General features: G+C 37.4%; 1 protein-coding gene and 2 pseudogenes across 1 annotated transcript in view; 1 reads left to right on the top strand and 2 right to left on the bottom strand.

Annotated features, from left to right (window-relative positions):
• The window catches only part of DACH2 (dachshund family transcription factor 2), an 807,630-nt gene that overhangs the window by 299,020 nt on the left and 487,278 nt on the right, over positions 1-21,332 (bottom strand). The window lies entirely within an intron of this gene.
• Positions 4,193-6,324, top strand: LOC113242168 (mitogen-activated protein kinase 6-like; annotated as a pseudogene).
• On the bottom strand, positions 18,840-19,731 carry LOC113242169 (actin-related protein 2/3 complex subunit 2-like; annotated as a pseudogene).

The raw sequence follows: 21,332 nt of genomic DNA, 5'->3' as shown, positions 1-21,332 counted from the left end.
ATTAAGGAGTGTTGTGATGAACACTGGGTGTTATACATAACTAATGAATCATTGAACACTACATCAAGAACTAATGATGTACTATACAGTGGCTAACTGAACATAATAAAAAATATATAAATAAAAGTTAAGAAAAATAAAATAAAATAAGAAAATAAATAAAGTCAGTATAAATAAATTTTTAAAATACACAAATATATACTATATATACAATTATATATAGACATATATATGGACATATACACATACCTATATATTTTATGTATACACACAATTATATATACATACTACATAGTTATATATAATAATACAATATATATAATATATATAGCATATATATATAATTTTATTAGCTGTGTATATATTTTAACTGTGTATATATAATACTATATGTATACATATATAAACATTCTCACTAAGTTCCCTTTAATGTCATTACTAAAAGTGTTACTGAACAAAAGAAACACTTAATGCATGAAGAGGTTATGGAATAAAGAAGAGGAAGAAAATGGAAAAACAAAGCAAGACAAATGAGGACCAGGGATGTTTGTAACACTAAGACAGAGTTCTATAATTGTATTGATACAAAAGAACCAGAGCACATTTTACTCCACCCATTCATTTTGAAATAAGCATTGGGTCTCTAGATGTTAACATTTACCTTGCTCCAATTTGTCCTCTATATTGAATGCTTGTTCAAAAGACATAAAACAGGGGCACCTGGGTGGCTCAGTTGGTTAAGCATCTGTCTTCAGCTTAGGTCATGATCCTGGAGTCTCGAGATCAAGTCCCACATTGGGCTCCCTGCTTGGTGGGGAGTCTGCTTCTCCCTCTGCCCCTCACCCCACTCGTGCTCTCTCTCTTTCTCTCAAATAAATAAGTAAAATCTTTAAAATAAAAGACAAAAAAATTCTGTCCTTGAGCTTGAAAAACAAGAACAACGTCAGTAACAACAGCACACTGTCTCAAGGAAATAAACTATCTTTCCCATTTGAAAAAACATAATATGATAATCTTCAATAATAAAAGGAAACTCTATTGTATATTGCAGTAAAAATAACAAGTCTAGAGGTGCCTGGCTGGTGCAGCCAATTAAGCATCTGACTCTTGGGGAGCCTGGCTGGCTCAGTTGTTAAGCGTCTGCCTTTGGCTCAGGGCATGATCCCATGGTCCTGGGATTGAGCCCTGCATTGGGCTCCCTGCTCCTCTGGGAGCCTGCTTCTTCCTCTCCCACTCCCCTTGCTTGTGTTCCTTCTCTCACTGGCTGTCTCTCTCTCTGTCAAATAAATAAATAAAAATCTTTTAAATTAGCGTCTGACTCTCAATTCGGTTCAGGTCATGATCTCAGGGTCATGAGATTGAGCCCTGTGTCAGTCTCTGCACTCAGCGTGGAGTCTGCTTGAGATTCTCTCTCTCTCCCTCTCTGCTCCTCCCAATCATGCTCTCTCTCTGTCTCTCTCTCTCTCAAATAAATCGATAAGGCTTTTTTTTAATAACTAATCTATTATGAAGACTTCTGGCCAGAAATCATGGAAGCTGGACAATTAATATCTGCTCTTATTTTTGGGTGGAGGGAGTCAGGATTTTTTTAATTGAGAAGAGAGGTCTGTATCATAACTTCCAATGGCATTCATTCACAGACGACTAGATTTTGCCCTGTATTCCTGTATTTTCTATTTTGCCAATCTAAATAGAAGACAAAATTGTCTGCTATCCTTTGACACATTACTATTCATTACACTGAAAAGTAAATGAGAACTATTTCATCTTCAGAGTATTATTATATGACATTAAGATCTAATAACAATATTAAAGTCACATTACAGGTCTTTAATGTAGAAAAGACCTGTAATGGAAGTAATACAGTAATAATGTATCGTGTGCTTTACTTTAATGCAGTAATAATGGTGTCTAGTTAAATAAAAATATGCATTAAAATTAACATTTGCACTATGAACTTTTAAGAGTTTGCAAACATTATTAGAAGCAAATGAAATAAATTTTAAAAGCTTAAACTGTAAAGCATATGGCTGTGAATTTACTTTTGCTTCATAGTAATATCTTAGTATGTTTTTCCTTTATCCCTTAGGACTACTACAAGAAATCAGTATATTGATGAGTAATCCTAATCAAAGTTCATCAAAATTCAGGGCCTTTGTTACAAGGATACCAAGAACTACTTAAATCTTATATTATGATTTACCTATGTGATTAGTGGCATAGAAATGGTGTACCTAAGAATACAGGGAAAGACCAAAATACTTACTGTAACAAAACTGATGGTGGTTCTATGTAAAACACGGTAAATATGTGCATACTTTCTCTCACACACAGCACAATGATCCCTGGACAAAGTGCATGACGTAAATATTTGAGAATTTTGAAAAGTATGTCAGCAGGATGATAGAGGAAGAAAATCACAATTCAAACCACTACTGATCCAATAGTGATTTTGAATAATTTTCCCTCCAGTATTTCCCCAGTAGAACTCAACATAACCTGAAACATATAAACGGGCATTGGTACATCAGAGAGCAGAATAGGAGAAACCCTCTAATTCTAGATCAAGGAGCAAGAAAGGGAACTCTTACTGTTAAAAGATTATAGAAACATTTGATTTTTCACTTTTGTGTTTTGTTTATTTTCCTTTCTCCATCCCTCACATCCTAGCTCTCACACAAGCTGTAGTATGGAAACAAAGGCACAAAAATTTGCTAATCAAAAAAGGCCTAGTTTTAAGAAAGTAAGGCCAATTCCACTGATATTCTTTACAGACTTCCAACCTCTTGAACTTAAACACAGGCATGGGAATGGAAATACCTAATATAGTGGAATGACTAAGTTTCAAGTATCCGTATAAATGACCAAAGAGAAGAGACCCCAAAACTGGAAATCACAGGAGAGATTAGGAAGAGAGATGAAATCAAGACAGTGAGCCTATAAAGTTGCTTATGAAACCCTGGTATTAATTCTGAACTGTGCATGCATGGAGATCTGATCTTCATCTGCAAACCAAAGACTTTGAGATCTAAACTAAACCACTGCTAAGCAACAGAATGTCCCAGGTAATGCATACCAAGTTGAGATCTCAAAATCACTGCAAAGACTTTGAGAATTGCAACTACATTGAAAGCACATATGCACAATATGAATGAAATTCTGCTCTGACATAAATAGGCCAATTCCTTGATCAAACATAAATATTGAGAGCAAGAAGATGGTGGTAGAGGAGGAGGACCCTAGGCTCACCTTTCCTACCAACACAACTAGATAACTGTCAAATCATCCTAGATACCCCAGGAATTGACCTGAAGACTAACATAACGAACTCCACAAGTAAAGGGAGAGAAGAGGCCATATAAAGAAGGCAAGAAGTGTGACCAAAACCTCAAAAAATACAAATAATTTTAAGACAATATTATGGGCTCTCTCTCTTAGGTTGGGGTTACATAGTGGTGATTGGCAAAGTGATCCTTAGAAAGACTGCTGAAGCCAGAACAGCCAGAGACCTGTGGGCTGTCTGCAAGCCCTGCACTCCCTCAATGAGCTGGAGAAGTCTTGTTGTATCAGAGTAAGATGGACAGTAGCTTTGATTGTGATTGTTGTAATTGTGTTGAGCTGGAGCCACCTGATCGTTAACAGAAGTCATCTTGTGTTAACCAACAACCACCAGGGCTTCCTGTTGAAATATATAACAAAGGAAGAAAAGATGCAAAACAGAAATAGTGCTTACCAGAACCTTATAATGATGATGCTCAGGACCAGTTCAACATTAAATGTATCTGCACTGTGAGGAGAATGTTCATAGAAGACTGTTATGTGCATATTTGTTCACATTTTTGTTGAAAGTTAAATCATTTAGCACAGTAAGTCTGAATGCACAACATGCCATTTTGTTCTGTTTGAATTTCTTGAGTGTTTTCTTTACATGTCTGCAGAGTTGTTGCCCCTTTCTTGATCTATGAGTACCACAATATTTTAAATCTCAATATGAGTAGAGCTTTTTGAGCTTTAAGTCTAAGGGGAACTCAATGGACCTGGTGGTATATACAATGAACATCAAGAAATCATCATGCTGTGGAAGCAAAATTATTTTTTTTCCTTTTTTGGAAGATCTTTCCTTTTTATGTCAGTTTTATTCCTTGTTTACACACTCAATTCAAAAGGAAAAGACAATAGTAAAGTTTTCAAAATGGCAGATAAATTTTAAAGTCTCATGAAAATTCATGGTTTTGATCTGGACTCTAGTTATATAGACTTAAAGCCATTGGGTTGTGGAGGGAATGGCTTGCTTTTTTTCTGCTGCTGACAATTACTTTGACAAAGGAGTAACCATCAAGAAAATTGTCCTGCTGATCCCCAGAGTGCCAAACATGCTCTATGTGAAATCAGAATTATTAGAAGACTTAACCATAATAACGTTTTGTGTTTGAAATTCTTGGTCCTAGTGGAAGCCAGTTAACAGATGATGCAGGTTCTCTTACTGAATTGAATAGTGTTTACATTGTTCAGGGGTATGTTGAGACAGATTTGGCTAATGTGCTAGAGCAAGGACCTTTACTGGAAAAGCATGCCAGGCTTTTCATATATCAGCTGTTTTGTGGGTTCAAATATATTCCTCTGCAAATGTACAGCACAGAAATATCAAACCAGCTAAACTTATCATTAATAATAAAGACTTGGTACTGAAGATAGATGATTTTGGTCTTGAATGGACCATGGATCTCCATTATTCCTATAGTGGTCATCTTTCTGAAGGACTGGTTACCAAAAGGTACAGGTCTCCACATCTATTACTTTCTCCTAATAGGGCTGCAGGCTCCATATTTGCTGAAATGCTGACTGGTAAAACCCTCTTTGCAGGCGAACATGAACAGATGCAGCTGATTTTAGAATTTATTCCTGTTGTACGTGAGGTAGATAGATCATCAGGAGCTTCTCAGTGTAATTCCAGTTTATGTTAGAAATGATATGACAAAGCCACACAAACCTTTAACTCAGCTGCTTCCAGGAATTAGTCAAGAAGCCCTGGATTTCCTGGACCAAATTTTGACATTTAGCCCCCTAGATCGGTTGACAGCAGAGGCACCTTCACATCCTTACATGAGCATATATTCTTTTCCAATGGATGAGCCAATTTCAAGTCATCATTTTCATATTGAAGATGAAGTCGATGATATTTTGCTTATGGATGAAACTCATGGTCATATTTATAACTGGAAAAGGTAACATGATTGTCAATTTTCAGAGCATGATTGGCCTATACATAACAACTTTGATATTGATGAATTTCAGCTTAACCCAAGAGGTCTGTCTGATGTCCCTGATGAAGAAGTACAAGTAGATCCTCAAAAGTATTTGGATGCAGATCATGAAAAGTATTTTAAGGATTCTGTTTTTATACCATGTACTCTACTGAGCCTTGTTGGCAGTACCCAGATCATCATGAAAACAAATATTGTGATCTGGAGTGTAGCCATACTTGTAACTACAAAACAAGGTCATTATCATATTTAGATAACTTGGTTTTCAGAGAGAGTGAAATTAACCATTATCATGAAACCAAACTTACTATAGATCTTTCCAATTGGAAATAACAAAGCAAAGAAAAATCTGATAGGAAAAGCAAGTCAAAATGTGAAAGGAATGGATTGGTTAAAGCCAAGATAGCTGTAGAGGATGCATCATAGTAACTGCCTAGAAAAGAAAGGGGAAAAGAAATAGGGATTTGACTTTGATTCTTTTATGGCAGGAACTATTCAACTTAATTCACAACATGAGCCTACTGATGTTGTTGATAAATTAAATGACTTGAATAACTCAGTGTCCCAACTAGAATTGAAAAGTTTCATATCAAAGTCAGTAAGCTGAGAAAAACAGGAAAGAGGAAAGGCAAATTTATCTCAATTAGAAGCCTTGTATCAATGTTTTTGAGATAGCCAGTTTATGGGTGGAGGGGAGGACTGTTTTCTCATAAATCAGTTTTGTTGTGAGGTAAGGAACAATGCACAAGTTGAGAAGGAAAATACTTACACCAGTTACATGGACAAGTTATTTAGGGGGAAAGAAAGTTCTGAAATTCTGGGAACTAAGTCAGTAGAGGATGAGAAGCTTTGGGGGAGAGGAAATGAGGAAGGATGTCTGAACAACAGTGGGGAGTTCCTCTTTTTAAAAAAGCTTGAATCCATAGGCATGCCATAGTTTCACAGCCCAGTTGGGCCCCCACTTAAGTCGATACAAGCCACTTTAACACCTTCTGCTATGAAATCTTCCCCTCAGATTCCTCATAAGACATACATCAGCATTCTGAGACATGTTCACTAAAACACTTAGCAGACATTACTCTTTGTATTCTTCATGAAATGTGTTTTGTTTTTTTATTACTATTGTTTAAGTCATTTTTTTACTTGAATCAGATGGTGTCATTTAGAATGGATTTTACTAGTGTTGGTTTTTAAAATCCTGACTTCTTTTCTACACGTGAGATGGTTTCCATTTTAACTGGCATGTCATTTACAAACAAAAGAAAGAATACAGCAAAATAATGCAATGCAAGAGGACACAAAACAAATTCACTAAGAAAACTAAAAAACATTCTCTTAAGAATAATGATCTGTTTTACAGGAAACAAAAATCTTGCCTTCAAATGTATGTAGTGAAATCGTCCATAAATAATTGCATGAAAATATTTATTTTTTTCCTAAAACATATCTCATTCATGAGTATTTTTAAGTTTTGAATACTGTGCACATTTCTCAAAATACATGGTAACAGCAGCAACTGAAAATGAACGCTCAATTTGGTAGACATGTGTTATGAACCTCAAGGTAACAAAAGTAAGTGGCAAAAGATATACCACACTTAGAGCTTCACATATACACTTCTATTTAGCCAGGGTTATTGTAGTAAGCTACCCTTAATAAGATTCATACACTATTTATATATGTTCTGGTATGCATTCTTTAGAGTGAAGTGTTACTACATCACATTTCATTTGTCATAGCAAATCAGTGTATTCCCTGTATTTAATTATCAAAGTTAGCTTCGTTTTTGAAAATTATTTGTAAATACACTTTTCCCATTTGACATTATGGCTTGTTGCCTACTTAGCTGAATATATAAATGTCAGCTCATCCAAAAGCTGTCCATGTACTTAATTTACTGAAGTATTTATTTTAAGTAAAACTATCACTGTGTATAGGAATATGTATTTTGGAGGTGATTGATCAATCTATAAAGAAACATTATGAATTATTTTATTATATAATGTTCTTAGAAGACTTACCTGTGTTTAGATTTTTAAAATATGGTAATACTAGCTTTGTGTGCATGGAAGTAAATAAGGTACATTATTGTAGTTTTAAAGTTGTACATGATAAGATATATTTTTAATTTACTGTATTTTTTAACTTTAATTTATTTTAAAACAATTAATTAACATACAGTGTATTATTAGTTTCAGAGGTAGAGTTTAGTGGTTCATCAGTTACATATAACAACAAGGACTCATTCATCGAGTGCCCTCCTTAATACCTGTGACCCAGTTACCTGATCCCCAAGCCCACCTCCATTCTAGCAATCCTCAGTTTGTTTCCTATACTTAAGAGTCTCTGATGGCTTGCCTCCCTCTTTGATTTCATATTATTTTATATTTCCCTTCCTTCCCCCATGTTCATCTGTTTTCTTCCTTAAATTCCACATATGAGTGAAATTATAAGATAATTGTACTTCTCTGTCTGACTTATTTAACTTAGCATAATACCTTCCAGTTCCATCCATGTGGTTGTGAATGGGAAGATTTCTTTTTCTGATGGGTGAGTAATATTCCATTGTATATATATACCACTTCATCATTATCCATTCATCTGTTGATAGACAGCGGGGCTTTATCCATATTGTTGCTATTGTGGACATTCCTGCTATAAACATTGGGGTGTGGGTGCCCCTTTGATTCACTGTGTTGTTATCCTTTGGATAAATACCTAGAAGTAAAATTGCTGGATTGTAGGGTAGTTCTATTTTTAACTTTTTTAAATAATTTTTTTATTATGTTATGTTAATCATCATACCGTATATCCTTCGTTTTTGATGTAATGTTCCATGATTCATTATTTGTGTATAACACCAAGTGCACCACGCAATATGTGCCCTCCTTAATACACATCACCAGCCCATCCCAGCCCCCCACTCCTCTCGCCTCTGAAGCCCTCAGTTTGTTTCCCAGAGTCCATAGTCTCTCAGGGTTCATTCCCCCTTCTGTTTACCCCCCTTAATTCTTCCATTGCTTCTCCTACCTATCTTCCTGCTATTTCTTATGTTTCATAAATGAGTGAAACCAAATGATAATTGTCTTTCTCTGCTTGACTTATTTCACTTAGCACAATCTCCTCCAGTCCCGTCCATCTTGCTGCAAATGTTGGGTAATTGTGCTTTCTGATGGTTGAGCAATATTCCATTGTATATATGGACCACATCTTCTTAATCCAGTCATCTGTTGAAGGGCATCTCGCCTCCTTCCACAATTTAGCTATTGTGGACAATGCTGCGATGAACATTGGGGTGCATATGACCCTTCTCTTCACTATGTCTGTATCTTTGGGTTAAATACCCAGTAATGCAATTGCACCGTCATAGGGAATCTCTATTTTTAACTTTTTGAGGGTCCTCCACACTGTTTTCCAAAGTGGCTGTACCAATTTGAATTCCCACCAAGAGTGTAACAAGGATCCCCTTTCTCCACATCCTCTTCAACATTTGTTGTTTCTTACCTTGTCATTTTTGCCATTCTAACTGGTGTAAGGTGGTATCTCAATGTGGTTTTGATTTGAATTTCCCTGATGGCTAATGATTTTTAACATTTTTTCATACGTCTGTTAGCCATTTTATGTATTCATTGGAAAAGTGTCTGTTCAAATCTTCTGTCCATTTTTTGATTTCACTATTTGTTTCTCGTGTATTGTGTTTGAGAACTTCTTTGTAGATCTTGGATGCCAGTCTCTTATCTGTAGTGTCATTTGCAAATATATTCTCCCATTCCGTGGGCTGCCTCTTAGTTTTTTTTTTTTCTGTTTCCTTGGCTGTGCAGAAGCTTTTTATCTTGATGAAGTCCCACAAGTTCAAAGAGGTTGCAGCCTATGTTCTCCTCTATGATTTTGATGGATTCCTGTCTCACATTGAGGTCTTTCATCCATTTGGAGTTTATCTTTGTGTATGGTGTGAGAGAGTGGTCAAGATTCATTCTTTTGCATATAGCTGTCCAATTATCCCAGCACCATTTATTGAAGAGACTGTCTTTTCCACTGGATGTTTTTTCCTGCTTTATCAAAGATTAGTTGCCCAAAGAGCCGAGGGTCCATTTCTGGGTTCTCTATTCTGTACCATTGCTCTATGTGTCTGTTTTTGTGCCAGTACCATGCTGTCTTTGTGATCACAGCTTTGTAGTATAGCTTGAAATCTGGCAATGTGATGCCCCCAACTTTGTTTTTCCTTTTCAACAATTCCTTGGTGATTCGGGGCCTTTTCTGGTTTCACACAAATTTAAGGGCTGCTTGTTCCAGTTCTTTGAAAAATGTCATTGGTATTCTGATCGAGATGGCATTGAAAGTGTAGATTGTTCTGGGTAGCATAGACATTTTAACTATGTTTATTCTTCCAATCCATGAGGATGGAAAGTTTTTCCATCGTTTTGTGTCTTCTTCAATGTCTTTCAAGAGTGATTTGTGGTTTCTAGAATATAGATCCTTTACATGTCTGGTTAAGTTAATTCCAAGATAACATATGATTTTTGGTGCTATAGTAAATGGAATGGATTCCCTAATTTCTTTCTTCAGTCTCGCTGTTTGTGTATAGAAATGCTACTGATTTCTGAGCATTGATTTTGTATCACGCCACATTAATGAATCACTCTACAAGTTCTAGTAGTTTGGGGGTGGAGTCTTTTGGGTTTTCCACATAGAGTATCATGTCATCTGCGAAGAGAGACAGTTTGACTTCTTCTTTGACAATTTGGATACCTTTTATCCCTTTTTGTTGTCTGATTGCTGTTGCAAGGACCTCTAGTACTATGCTGAGTAATAATGGCGAGAGTTGGCATCCTTGTCGTGTTCCTGATCTTAAGGGAAAGGCTTTCAGCTTTTCCCCACTGAGAATGATATTCGCTGTAGGCTTTTCATAGGTGGTTTTTATGAAATTGAGGAATGTACCCTCTATCCTTACACTCTGAAGGGTTTTTTTTCAGGAAAGGATGCTGTATTTTGTCAAATGGTTTTTCTGCATCAATTGAGAGGATCATATGGTTCTTGATTCTTTTCTTGTTGATATAATCTATCACACAGATCGATTTGTGAATATTGAACCACTCTTGCATCCCAGGGATGAATCCCACTTGGTCTTGATGGATAATCCTTTTAAGTACTTTTGGATCCTATTAGCTAGGATCTTGTTGAGAATTTTGGCATCCATATTCATCAGGGAAATCAGTCTATAATTCTCCTTTTTGATGGGGTCTTTGCCTGTCTTGGGGATCAAGGTAATACTGGCCTCATAGAATGAGTTTGGTAGTTTTCTTTCTATTTTTTGAAGCAGCTTCAGAAGAATAGGTATTATTTCTCCTCTGAATGTTTGGTAGAATTCCCTGGGGAATCTGTCAGGCCCTGGACCCTTGTTTTTGGACAGGTTTTTAATCACTCCTTCAATCTCTTCATACTTAATTGGTTTGTTTAAATAATCAATTTCTTCGTGTTTCTGTCTTGGTAGTTTATAGGTTTCCAGGAAGGCATCCATTTCTTCCAGGTTGTTTAATTTATTGCCATAAAGCTGTTGATAAAAGCTTCTAATGACCCTTCCTATTTCATTGGTGTGTGCAATGATCTCTCCTCTTTCATTCATAATTTTATTAATTTAGATCCTTTCTCTATTCTTTTGAATAAGTCTGGCCAGTGGCTTATAGATCTTATTTATTCTTTCAAAGAACCAGGTTCTAGCTTTGTTGATCTGCTCTACTATGCTCCTGGTTTCTAATTCATTGATCTCTGCTCTAATCTTGATCACCTGCCTTCTCGTGCTTGGGTTATGCCTGTTTTTCTGTTCCAGCTCCAGCTTCTTGAAGTGAGAATATAAAAACTGCATTTTAGATTTTTCTATTCTTTTGAGGCAGGCTTGGATGGTTATGTATTTCCACCTTAGGACGACCTTTGCAGTGTCCCATAGATTTTGGACCAATGTGTTTTCATTTTTGTTGGTCTCCAAAAATTGATTAATCTCCTTAATTACCTGGTTTACCCAATCATTCTTGAGCAGGATGGTTCTTAGATTCCAAGTGTTTGAGTTTCTTCCAAATTTTTCCTTGTGATTGAGTTTCAGTTTCAAAGCATTGTGGTCTGAGAATATGCAGGGAATAATTTCAGTCTTTTGGTATCGGTGGAGACCTGTTTTGTGACCCAGTAAATGGTCTATTTTGGAGAAAGTTCCATGTGCATTAAAAAACGAGTATTCTGTTGTTCTGGGGTGTAGTGTTCTGTATATATGCATGAGGTCCATCTGGTCTAGTATGTCATTCAAAGCTCTTGTTGCTTTGTTGATTTTCTGCTTAGTTGATCTGTCTATTGCTGAGAGTGGAGTGTTGAGGTCCCCTACTATTAACGTATTATTATCTATATGTCTCTTTATTCTGGTTAAGAGTTGGCTTGTGTATCTAACTGCTGCCCTGTTGGGGGCATAGATATTTATAATTGTCATATCCACTTGTTGGATACATCCTTTAAGAATAATATAATGCCCTTCTATATCTCTAACTACAGTCTTTAGATTAAAATCTAATCTGTCTGATATAAGAATTGCTACCCCAGCTTTCTTTTGAGGACCATTGGCATGAAAAATGGTTTTCCATCCCTTCACTTTCAGCCTGGACGTATCTTTAGGTTCAAGATGAGTCTCTTGTAGACAGCAAATTGATGGGTCATGTCTTTTTATCCAATCTGCAACCCTGTGGCACTTTAAGGGAGCATTTAGGCCATTCACATTGAGAGTGATTACTGAGAGATATGATTTTAATGATGTCATGTTTCCTGTGAAATCTTTGTTTCTACAGATTGTAAATTTCTGTTCTGTATCACTCTTGAGTACTCTTTACTTTTATAGAACCCCCTCTTAATATCTCCTGTAGGGCTGGTTTGGTGGTTACGAATTCTTTCAGTTTCTGCCGATCTTGGAAGGTCCTTATCTCTCCATCAATTCTGAATGACAGACTTGCTGGATAAAGGCTCCTTGGCTGCATGTTCTTCTCAGTTAGAGTTTTTAAATTACCTTGCCAACCCTTCCTGGCCTTCCAGGTCCCTGTAGACAGGTCTGATGTTATTCTGATATTCTTCCTTCTGTATGTAAGGATTTTCTTCCTCCTGGCCACTTTCAAGACTGTAACCTTGGATCTAATATTTGAAAATTGCACTATGACGTGACGTGGTGTAGGTCTGTTCTCATTGATCTTGGGAGGGGTCCTCTCTGCCTCTTGGACACGAATGCTTGTTTCCTTTGCCAGATTAGGGAAGTTCTCAGCTACGATTTGTTCAAAGATCTCTAGACCTCTCTCTTTCTCCACCCCCTTGGGGATGCCAATGATTCTGACATTGGAACATTTCATTGAGTCAGTAGTCTCCCATAATCTATATTCTTTTTTTTTTAAAGATTTTATTTATTCGACAGAGATAGAGACAGCCAGCAAGAGAGGGAACACAAGCAGGGGGAGTGGGAGAGGAAGAAGCAGGCTCATAGCAGAGGAGCCTGATGTGGGGCTCAATCCCATAACACCGGGATCACGCCCTGAGCCGAAGGCAGACGCTTAACCGCTGTGCCACCCAGGCGCCCCTCCCATAATCTACATTCTTAAAATTGGATTTCTTTGAGCCAAGTTTCTGTTTTTACTTTCTCTTCTACCATCCCATCTTCCAATTCACTAATTCGTTCTTCTGCCTCATTTACCTTGGCCATCAGCGCATGTAGTTTAGATTGCATTTGATTGATAACATTTTTAATTTCTGCCAGATTTGCTCTCATTTCTCCCTTAGAGATTCTATATTCTCATTAATATTTCTGTTAATATTTTTTCAAGCCTATACATCTTCTTGACTGTTGTTACTCTGAACTCCATTTCTGACAATTTGGTTATATCCATATCCATCAGTTCTGTGGTAGAGGCCATAGTCTCTGTGTCCTTTTTTTTTGCTGAGGGTTCCTCCTCATCATCATTGTGATGAGGAGAGGTTGCAGGGATGCCCAGAGCCCAAATTATTGACCAGGACCCAGGCAGTGTGCACTTGTTTTATAGTGATCTTAGGGATGTGGGCTTCTTGATTTTTCAGCCTGCCTTCTGGGGGATGGGGCTGCCACACTGATACATAGGTAACCCTCTTTGGGTAGAGTTGCTCCTTCCCCTGCGAGGGGGGATGGGAATAGGCACAATGTGAACCAGTATTTCCAGGCTTTTGTTCTCTGGCAGCTTTCCCTGGGGTTTTCTGTGATTCTTCTGAGAGTCAGAGCATCAGTGGCTGTATCCTAGCCTCTGTTTCAGAACAGAGAGATCGCAGTCTGCTCTCCACTGAGGTCTCCTGGCCACTTTAACTCTGGTTCTGTTGGTGCCACTAAAAACCCCACAGCATCCCAGGATGTGTGCCCCACAACCACTCTCCCAGCCCTCACTTCCAGGGCTGGCATGTCTCTTTCCTTTGTGCTTCTAACACCGCCAGCCGCCCCCAGTTCCCTCACGCACTCCTGACCTCCCTGTTTCAGTGTGGTTCGCGTGTGCTCTGGAGCGCTGGCTTTCCGTCTGGTTGGGTGTGCGCTCCCGAGCTCCCACTTTCAGTCTAGTTCAAGTGTGCACTCCAGAGCTCCAGTTTTCTGTCTGTTCGTGGGCACGTTCCCCGGCTCACGGTCTCAGTCTGCTTTCTAGCGGGTGCCAGTCCAGGAGTCTGGCCCACAACCCAGTCCAGGAGGCTACTGCTTCCCGGGGCCCCAGCGTGATGGCTCCCTCCCCCTTCTGTTTATCTTCTGAAAACTGTGCGTGGATTCAAGGCTCCCTGCTTTGTACCTCAATACTCAGTGCTGGAGATGTTCGTCTGTAGAGATCCAGATGTATCTTCCTACATCTCAGGCTGATTTTGTGGGTGTTCTGTATGGTTTGGTAGATATCCAGCTCCATTCAGGGTACCAACTGAAAAAAGGGTCCTCTACTCCTCCTCCATCTTTTCCCCTCCCCCTTCTATTTTTAACTTTTTGAGAAACTTCCATACTGTTTTCCAGAGCACCTGTACCAGTTTGCATTCTCACCAACAGTGAAAAAGTGTTCCCTTTTCTCCACATCCTCACCAACATCTGCTATTTCCTGACTTGTTAATTTTAGTTATTCTGACTGGTGTAAGGTGGTATCTCATTGTGGTTTTTGATTTTTATTTCCCTGATTCTGAGTTGAGCATTTATTCATACATCTGTTGGCCATTTTATGAGTTCTTTGGAGAAATGTCTGTTCATGTCTTCTGCCCTTTTCTTGAATGGATTATTTGGTTTTTGGGTGTTGAGTTTCATAAGTTCTTTATAGATTTTGGATACTAGCCCTTTATCTGATGAGACACTGGTAAATATCTTCTCCCATTCTGTAGGTTGTCTTCTGGTTTGGTTGACTGTTTCCTTTGCTGTGCAAAAGCTTTTATCTTGATGAAGTCCCAAGACTTTTGCTTTTGTTTTCCTTGCCTTTGAAGATGTGTCCAGCAAGAAGTTACTGTGGCTGAGGTCACAGAGGTTGCTGCTTGCGTTCACCTCTAGGATTTTGTAGGATTCCTATCTCACATTTATGTCTTTCATCCATTTTGAGTTTATTTTTGTGTATGGTGTAAGAAAATGGCCCAGTTTCATTCTTCTACATGTGGCTGCCCAATTTTCCCAACGCCATTTGTTGAAGAGACTGTCTTTTTTCCATTGGGTACTCATTCATACTCCGTCGAAGATGAGTTGACCATTGAGCTGAGGGTATATTTCTGGGGTCTCTATTCTGTTCCAATAATCTATGTATCTGTTTTTGTGCCAGTACCAAACTGTCTTGATGATTACAGCTTTGTAATATAGCTTGAAGTACAGAATTATGATTCCACCAGTTTTGGTTTTCTTTTTCAACATTCCTTTGGCTATTCAGAGTTTTTTCTGGTTCCACACAAATTTTAGGATTATTTATTCCAGCTCTGTGAAAAATGTTGATGGTATTTTGATAAGGATTGCATTGAAAGTGCAGATTCTTTGGGGCAGCATAGACATTTTAACAATATTTATTCTTTCCATCCATGAGCATGGAATGTTTTTCCATTTCTTTGTGTCTTCCTTAATTTATTTCATAAATGTTCTATAATTTTCAGACTACAGATCATTTACCTCTTTGGTTAGGTTTATACCTGGGTATTTTATGATATTTGGTGCAATTGTAAATGGGATCAATTCCTTGATTTCTCTTTCTTCTGTTGCACTGTTAGTGTATAGAAATGCAACTGACTTCTGTGCATTGGTTTTAGATCATGCAACATTCCTGAATTCCTGTATGAGTTCTAGCAATTTTTGGGTGAAGTCCTTTGGGTTTTCCACATAGAGTTTTATGTCATCTGTGCAGAGCGAAAGTTTGACTTATTTTTGGCAGATTTGGATGGCTTTTATTTCCTTTTGTTGTTGGATTGCTGAGGCTAGGACTTCCAATACTATGCTGACCAACAGTCATGAGAGTGAACATCCCTGTCATGTTCCTGATCTTAGAGGAAAAGCTCTCAGTTTTTCCCTGTTGAGGATGATATTTGCTTTGGGTTTTCATACATGTCTTTTATGATATTGAGGTATGATCTCTCTATCCCTACACTGCAGAGAGTTTTAATCAAGAAGGGATCCTGTATTTTGTCAATTGCTTTTCTGCATCAATTGAGAGAATCATACAGTTCTGGTCCTATCTTTTATTAATATGGTGCATCACATTGATTTGTAGATGTCGAACTACCCTTGCAGCCCAGGAATAAATGCCACTTGGCCCTGGTGAATAATCCCTTTAATGTACCATTGAATCCTATTGACTAGTATCTTCGTGAGAATTTTTGCACCCATAGTCATCAGGTACATTGGTCTGTAATTCTCCTTTTTGGTGGAATCAAGTTAATGCTGGCTTCTTAGAATGATTTTGGAAGTTTTTCTTCCATTTTTTGAAAAAAGCTTCAGAAGCATAAGTATTAATTCTTCTTTAAATGTTTGGTAGAATTCTGCTGGGAAACCATCTAATCTTGGACTCTTGTTTGTTGTGAGATTTTTGATTACTGAATCAATTTCTTTGCTGGTTATGGGCCTGTTCAAGTTTTCTAATTCTTCCTGTTTCAGTTTTTGGTAGTTTGTTTCTAGGAGTGCATCCATTTCCTGCAGATTGCCTAACTTGTTGACATGTAGTTGTTTATAATATGCTCTTATAATTGTTCATATTTCTTCAGTGTTGGTTGTGATCTCTTCTCTTTCATTTATGATTTTATTTATTTGGGTCCTTTCTCTTTTCTTTTTGATAAGTCTGGCTAGGGGTTTATCAATCTTATTAATTCTTTTGAAGAACAAGCTCCTAGTTTTGTTGATCTGTTCTACTGTTCTTTTGATTTCTATTTCATTGATTTCTGCTCTAATCGTTATTATTTCTCTTCTCCTGCTGGATTTAGGCTTTATTTGCTATTCTTTTTCCAGCTCCTTTAGTTGCAAGCTTAGGTTGTGTATTTGAGACTTTTCTTGTTTATTGAGAAGGGCCTGTATTGCTATATACTTCCCTCTTAGGACCACCTTTGCTGCATCTCAAAGGCTCTGAGTTGTGTTTTCATTTTCATTTGTTTCAATGAATTCTTGTAATTTTTCTTTAATTTCCTGGTTGACCCATTTATTCTTCAGTAGGATGCCCTTAACCACCATGTATTTGTGTTCCTTCCATTTTTTTTTCTTGTGATTGAGTTCATGTTTTAAAGCATTGTGGTCAGAAAATATGCAGGGAATAATCCCAAGCTTTTGTTCCCTGTTGATACCTGATTTGTAACCCAGTATGTGGCCTACTCTGGAGAATGTTCCATGGGCACTTGAGAAGAATGTGCATTCTTTTGCTTTAGGATGAAATGCTCTGAATATATCTGTGAAGTTCGTCTGGTCCAGTGCGTGATTCAAAGCCTTTATTTCCTTGTTGATCTTCTGCTTAGATGATCTATTGCTGTGAGTGAGATGTTACAGTCTCCTACTATTTTTGTATTATTATCAATGTGTTTCTTTAATTTGGTTATTAATTGGTTTATATAATTGGCTGATTTCAAGTTAGGGGCATAAATATTTATAATTGTTAGATCTTTTTATTGGCTAGACCCTTTTATTATGATACACTGTCCTTCTTCATCTCTTATTACAGTCATTGGTTTAAAATCTAGTTTGTCTGATATAAGGATTACTACTCCATTTTTCTTTTGGTGTCCATTAGCATAATAAATAGTTTTCCACACCCTCACTTTCAACCTGGAGGTGTCTTTGGGTCTAAAATGAGTCTTTTGGAGACAACCTATGGATGGGTCTTGTTTTTCTATCTAATCTGATACACTATGCAGTTTGATTAGGGCATTTAGTCCATTTACATTCAGAGTGATTATTGAAAGATATGAATTTTGTGCCATTGTATTACCTGTAGAGTTGCTGTTTCTGTAGATTGTCTCTGTTCCTTTTTTTAGTCTTTGTTACTTTTATGCTCTATTTTTTGCTCAAAGGACCCCCTTTAATATTTCTTGCAGGGCTGGTTTAGTGATCAAAAATTTGTTTAGTTTCTATTTGTCCTGGAAAATCTCTCTCCTATTCTGAATGATAGCCTTGCTGAATAAAGTATTCTCGGCTGCATATTTTTCTCATTTAGCACTTTGAATATATCATGCTGGTACTTTCTTGCCTTCCAGGTCTCTGTGGACAGGTCTGCTGCCAGTCTTTGTGTCTACCCTTGTTAGTTAAGGACCTCTTGTCCTGAGTTGCTTTCAGGATTTTCTGTATCTCTGAAATTTGTAAGCTTCACTATTATATGTCAAGATATTGACCCATTTTTATTGATTTTGAGCATGGTTCTCTCTGTTTCCTGGACTTGAATATCTGTTTCTTTCCCCAGATTAAGGAAGCTCTCATCTATAATTTGTTCAAATAAACCTGCCCGTCTGTCTCTCCTCTTCCTCTAGGACCCCTATTATTCTAATATTATTTCAGTTTATTGCTGATCTCTTGAATCCTCCCTTTGTGATCCAGTCGTTTTTCTTTTTTTCTCAGCTTCCTTATTCTCCATTTTGTTTTCTATATCACTCACTCTCTCTTCCTCCCCATTCATCCTAGCAGTTAAAGCCTCCATTTTTTTAAGATAGAAATATTTTCTTTTATTAATGACCCCAACCATATTTCTTTGATACAAGAGTTTGAACTTAAATATTTAGGAGAAAACAAGTTAAGATTGCATTATTCTGCAAGTCATGACCAGTAACATAATGCAAAGTGCAATGGCTTGGAAAAGGGGGAGGAAGGTAAGGGGAGTAAGGGAATGAAGGTAAAGAAAAGGAATTAAGTTGACCAAGTGGAATTTTTTTCTTTTTTTAATTCTTGAGAATTATGAGTCCTTGCAAGCAGAGCTTGTTTCTGCAGATTATTTTCCAAACGTGTACAAAATGGAACCAAAATGTAGAATCCCTTAAGAAACTGAAAAGGTGCAACAATAAGAGGTATAATTATTCAATAGCAACTGTTCCAGCCTTCAGTTTCCACCCACCTCCTCTTCCTGTTCCTAAGAGTTACTGGGATGAAAACATCTTCCCCGTGATTGTTTTCATTTTTTTTCTTCTTGGCATCAGACATACACAGTTCAGTACCTTGAGGAAGTCAGATGATTTTGCCTGCTATGTGTGTGAATATAGGCCTTAGAGCACTTGGTGTGGTAGTGAAGAGTCCCAGAACACATGGATCAGGTTGATGGTGTTGTCTCAAGCACTGGCATTGGTGTGGCAAGGGAGCAGCGTGAAGGTAATGTAAACAATGTTGTCACCCACAGCAGCATTGGTGTCTTTCAGCTCCAGAGGAGGTTCCCTGTGGCAAAAGAGGACCTGTGGGGATGGCTCTGCAGCTTTCTTTGAACGCCTGCATGAACACTTTTCCAATGACCATATCGTTGTCATCCTTAAATACTGTGCTGAAGACTACTGTGACTCTGTCCTTTTCAGATTCAACGTACATGGTCTTATCATCCCTATAGTGGATAACTGCCCTGTTCTCTCCTTCCTCACCCTCTTCTTGGATCTGGGATTATTTCTCAAAGGCAAAGGCAAAATAATTTTATTTCAACATGCCAGCCTGATGCACAATGGAATCTGTGGATACTGGCTGATTTTCAAGGTCAGGTAGCAAAAAGACATTGCATCCTGATTCAGGATTTACCAAGAAACTCCTGTACACTCTCTTTAATAACTCATCAGAACCATTAGCCTGAAGTTCCTTGTAGAATTTCAAAGAAATACAGACCATCATTTTTGTTTTGTCTCAATTAAGATTTGAAATATGATAGAGGACTTCATCAAAATCTGCAAATGTTACTTCTACTGCTTCTGGTTTGTTATTGGCAGCCACGTTATTGACCTTGGGTGCAAGTATCTCCTTGCTGATGCAGTTGTTCACCTCCAGCATGATCATGGTGACAGCTATCCCAGGCAGGGGAAGGAAAAACAAATAGAGCCTCCATTTTTGTCTGCATCTCAGTAATAGCCTTTTTTATTTTGACCTGATTAGATTTTAGTTCTTTCATTTGTCCAGTAAGGGATTCTCTAGTGTCTTCTATGCTTTCTTCAAGCCCAGCTAGTATCTTTATAATGATTGTTTTGAATTCTAGTTCTGACATCTTACTTATTTCCATATTGATTAAATCCCTGGCAGTGAGTACTGCCTCCTGTTCTTTCTATATATCTCTTTATATATATTTATCTTATCATATATATTATATATATATAATTGAATACAATAAAAGGAAACCATATATATTTAATATAAAAGTAACTTAAAAAGACTCAAAAGAGAATTGATAAAATAAAAAAATAGCTGAAAAGGAAAAAAACCTGAAAGATTGAATAATAATAATAATAAATAATAATTTAAAAAACCCATGAATGCTATTTTCCCCAGGAGCTGACATTTTGCAGTTCTCTATGATCAGTAAACTTGGTATTACCTGGATGTTCCTGCTGGTCTTCTAGGAGAGGGGCCTGTTGCACTGATTCTCAGGTGTCTTTGCCTGGGTGGAATTGCACCCCCTTGGATAGGGGACTGGGCTCAGTATAAGTGGCTCCAGATTGCAATATGTGGTGCTATTTTATTCCCTGAAGGCCCTCAGCACCAATGGGAAGGATGAAAATGGTGAAGCCCCAATCTGTAGTCAGAGCTGAAAGTTCATACCCCCCACTCTTCAGTGAACCCTCACAAAAAACCAATCTGTCACTCTTGTCTCCCCGGTTTTCATCTGAACTCTGTGTTCACCCAGCCTGTGACCGAGCATTTTTATCTAAGGCATTTGACCCCATTTTGAGTCTCCAAACTTTACAGACTCCTGCAGTGTGGACCTGCAACCTTTCTCCTGGGTGAGGGAGGGGGTCTCACCATGCTTGTGCTTTTCCTATCCCAAGGCAAGCAGGAATAAAATTAGGTTAAATGTAAAACAAAAAAAAGATAGAATATTATGAAAAACTATATGCCAACAAATCCTGGAGGAAAATGATAAATTCCTAGAAATATAAATTACCAAGACTGAAACAAGAAGAACTAAGAAACTCAAACAAATCACCAACAAAGAAATTGAGTTAATAATAAAAAATCTCGCAATAAACAAAAGTCTAGGACCAGATGGCTTAACAGGTCAATTCTACAAAATATTTAAAGAAGAGTTAAAACCTGTTCTTCTCAAACAATTGCTGAGAGAGAGAGAGAGAGAGAAATAGAAAAGGAAGGAAAATTTCCAAATTAATTCTATGAAACCAGCATTACCCTGATACCAAAACCAGATAAAGACACCACTAAAAAAAACTATAGGCTAATATCCCTGATGAACACAGATGTAAAAATTTTCAATAAAATAGTGGAAAACCAAATCCAACCATACATTTAAAAAAATCATCCACCACAATCAACTGGGATTTATTCCTGGGTTGCAAGTGTGGTTTACTAATCACAAATCAACATGATACATCATATTAGTAAAAGAAAGGATAAGAACCACATGATCATTTCAATAGATGCAGAAAAAG

Source organism: Ursus arctos, chromosome X (assembly GCF_023065955.2).
Source record: "Ursus arctos isolate Adak ecotype North America chromosome X, UrsArc2.0, whole genome shotgun sequence".
NCBI lineage: Eukaryota > Metazoa > Chordata > Mammalia > Carnivora > Ursidae > Ursus > Ursus arctos.
The sequence above is the reverse complement of the archived record's forward strand: the minus strand, read 5'-3'. Positions and strand labels throughout refer to the sequence as shown.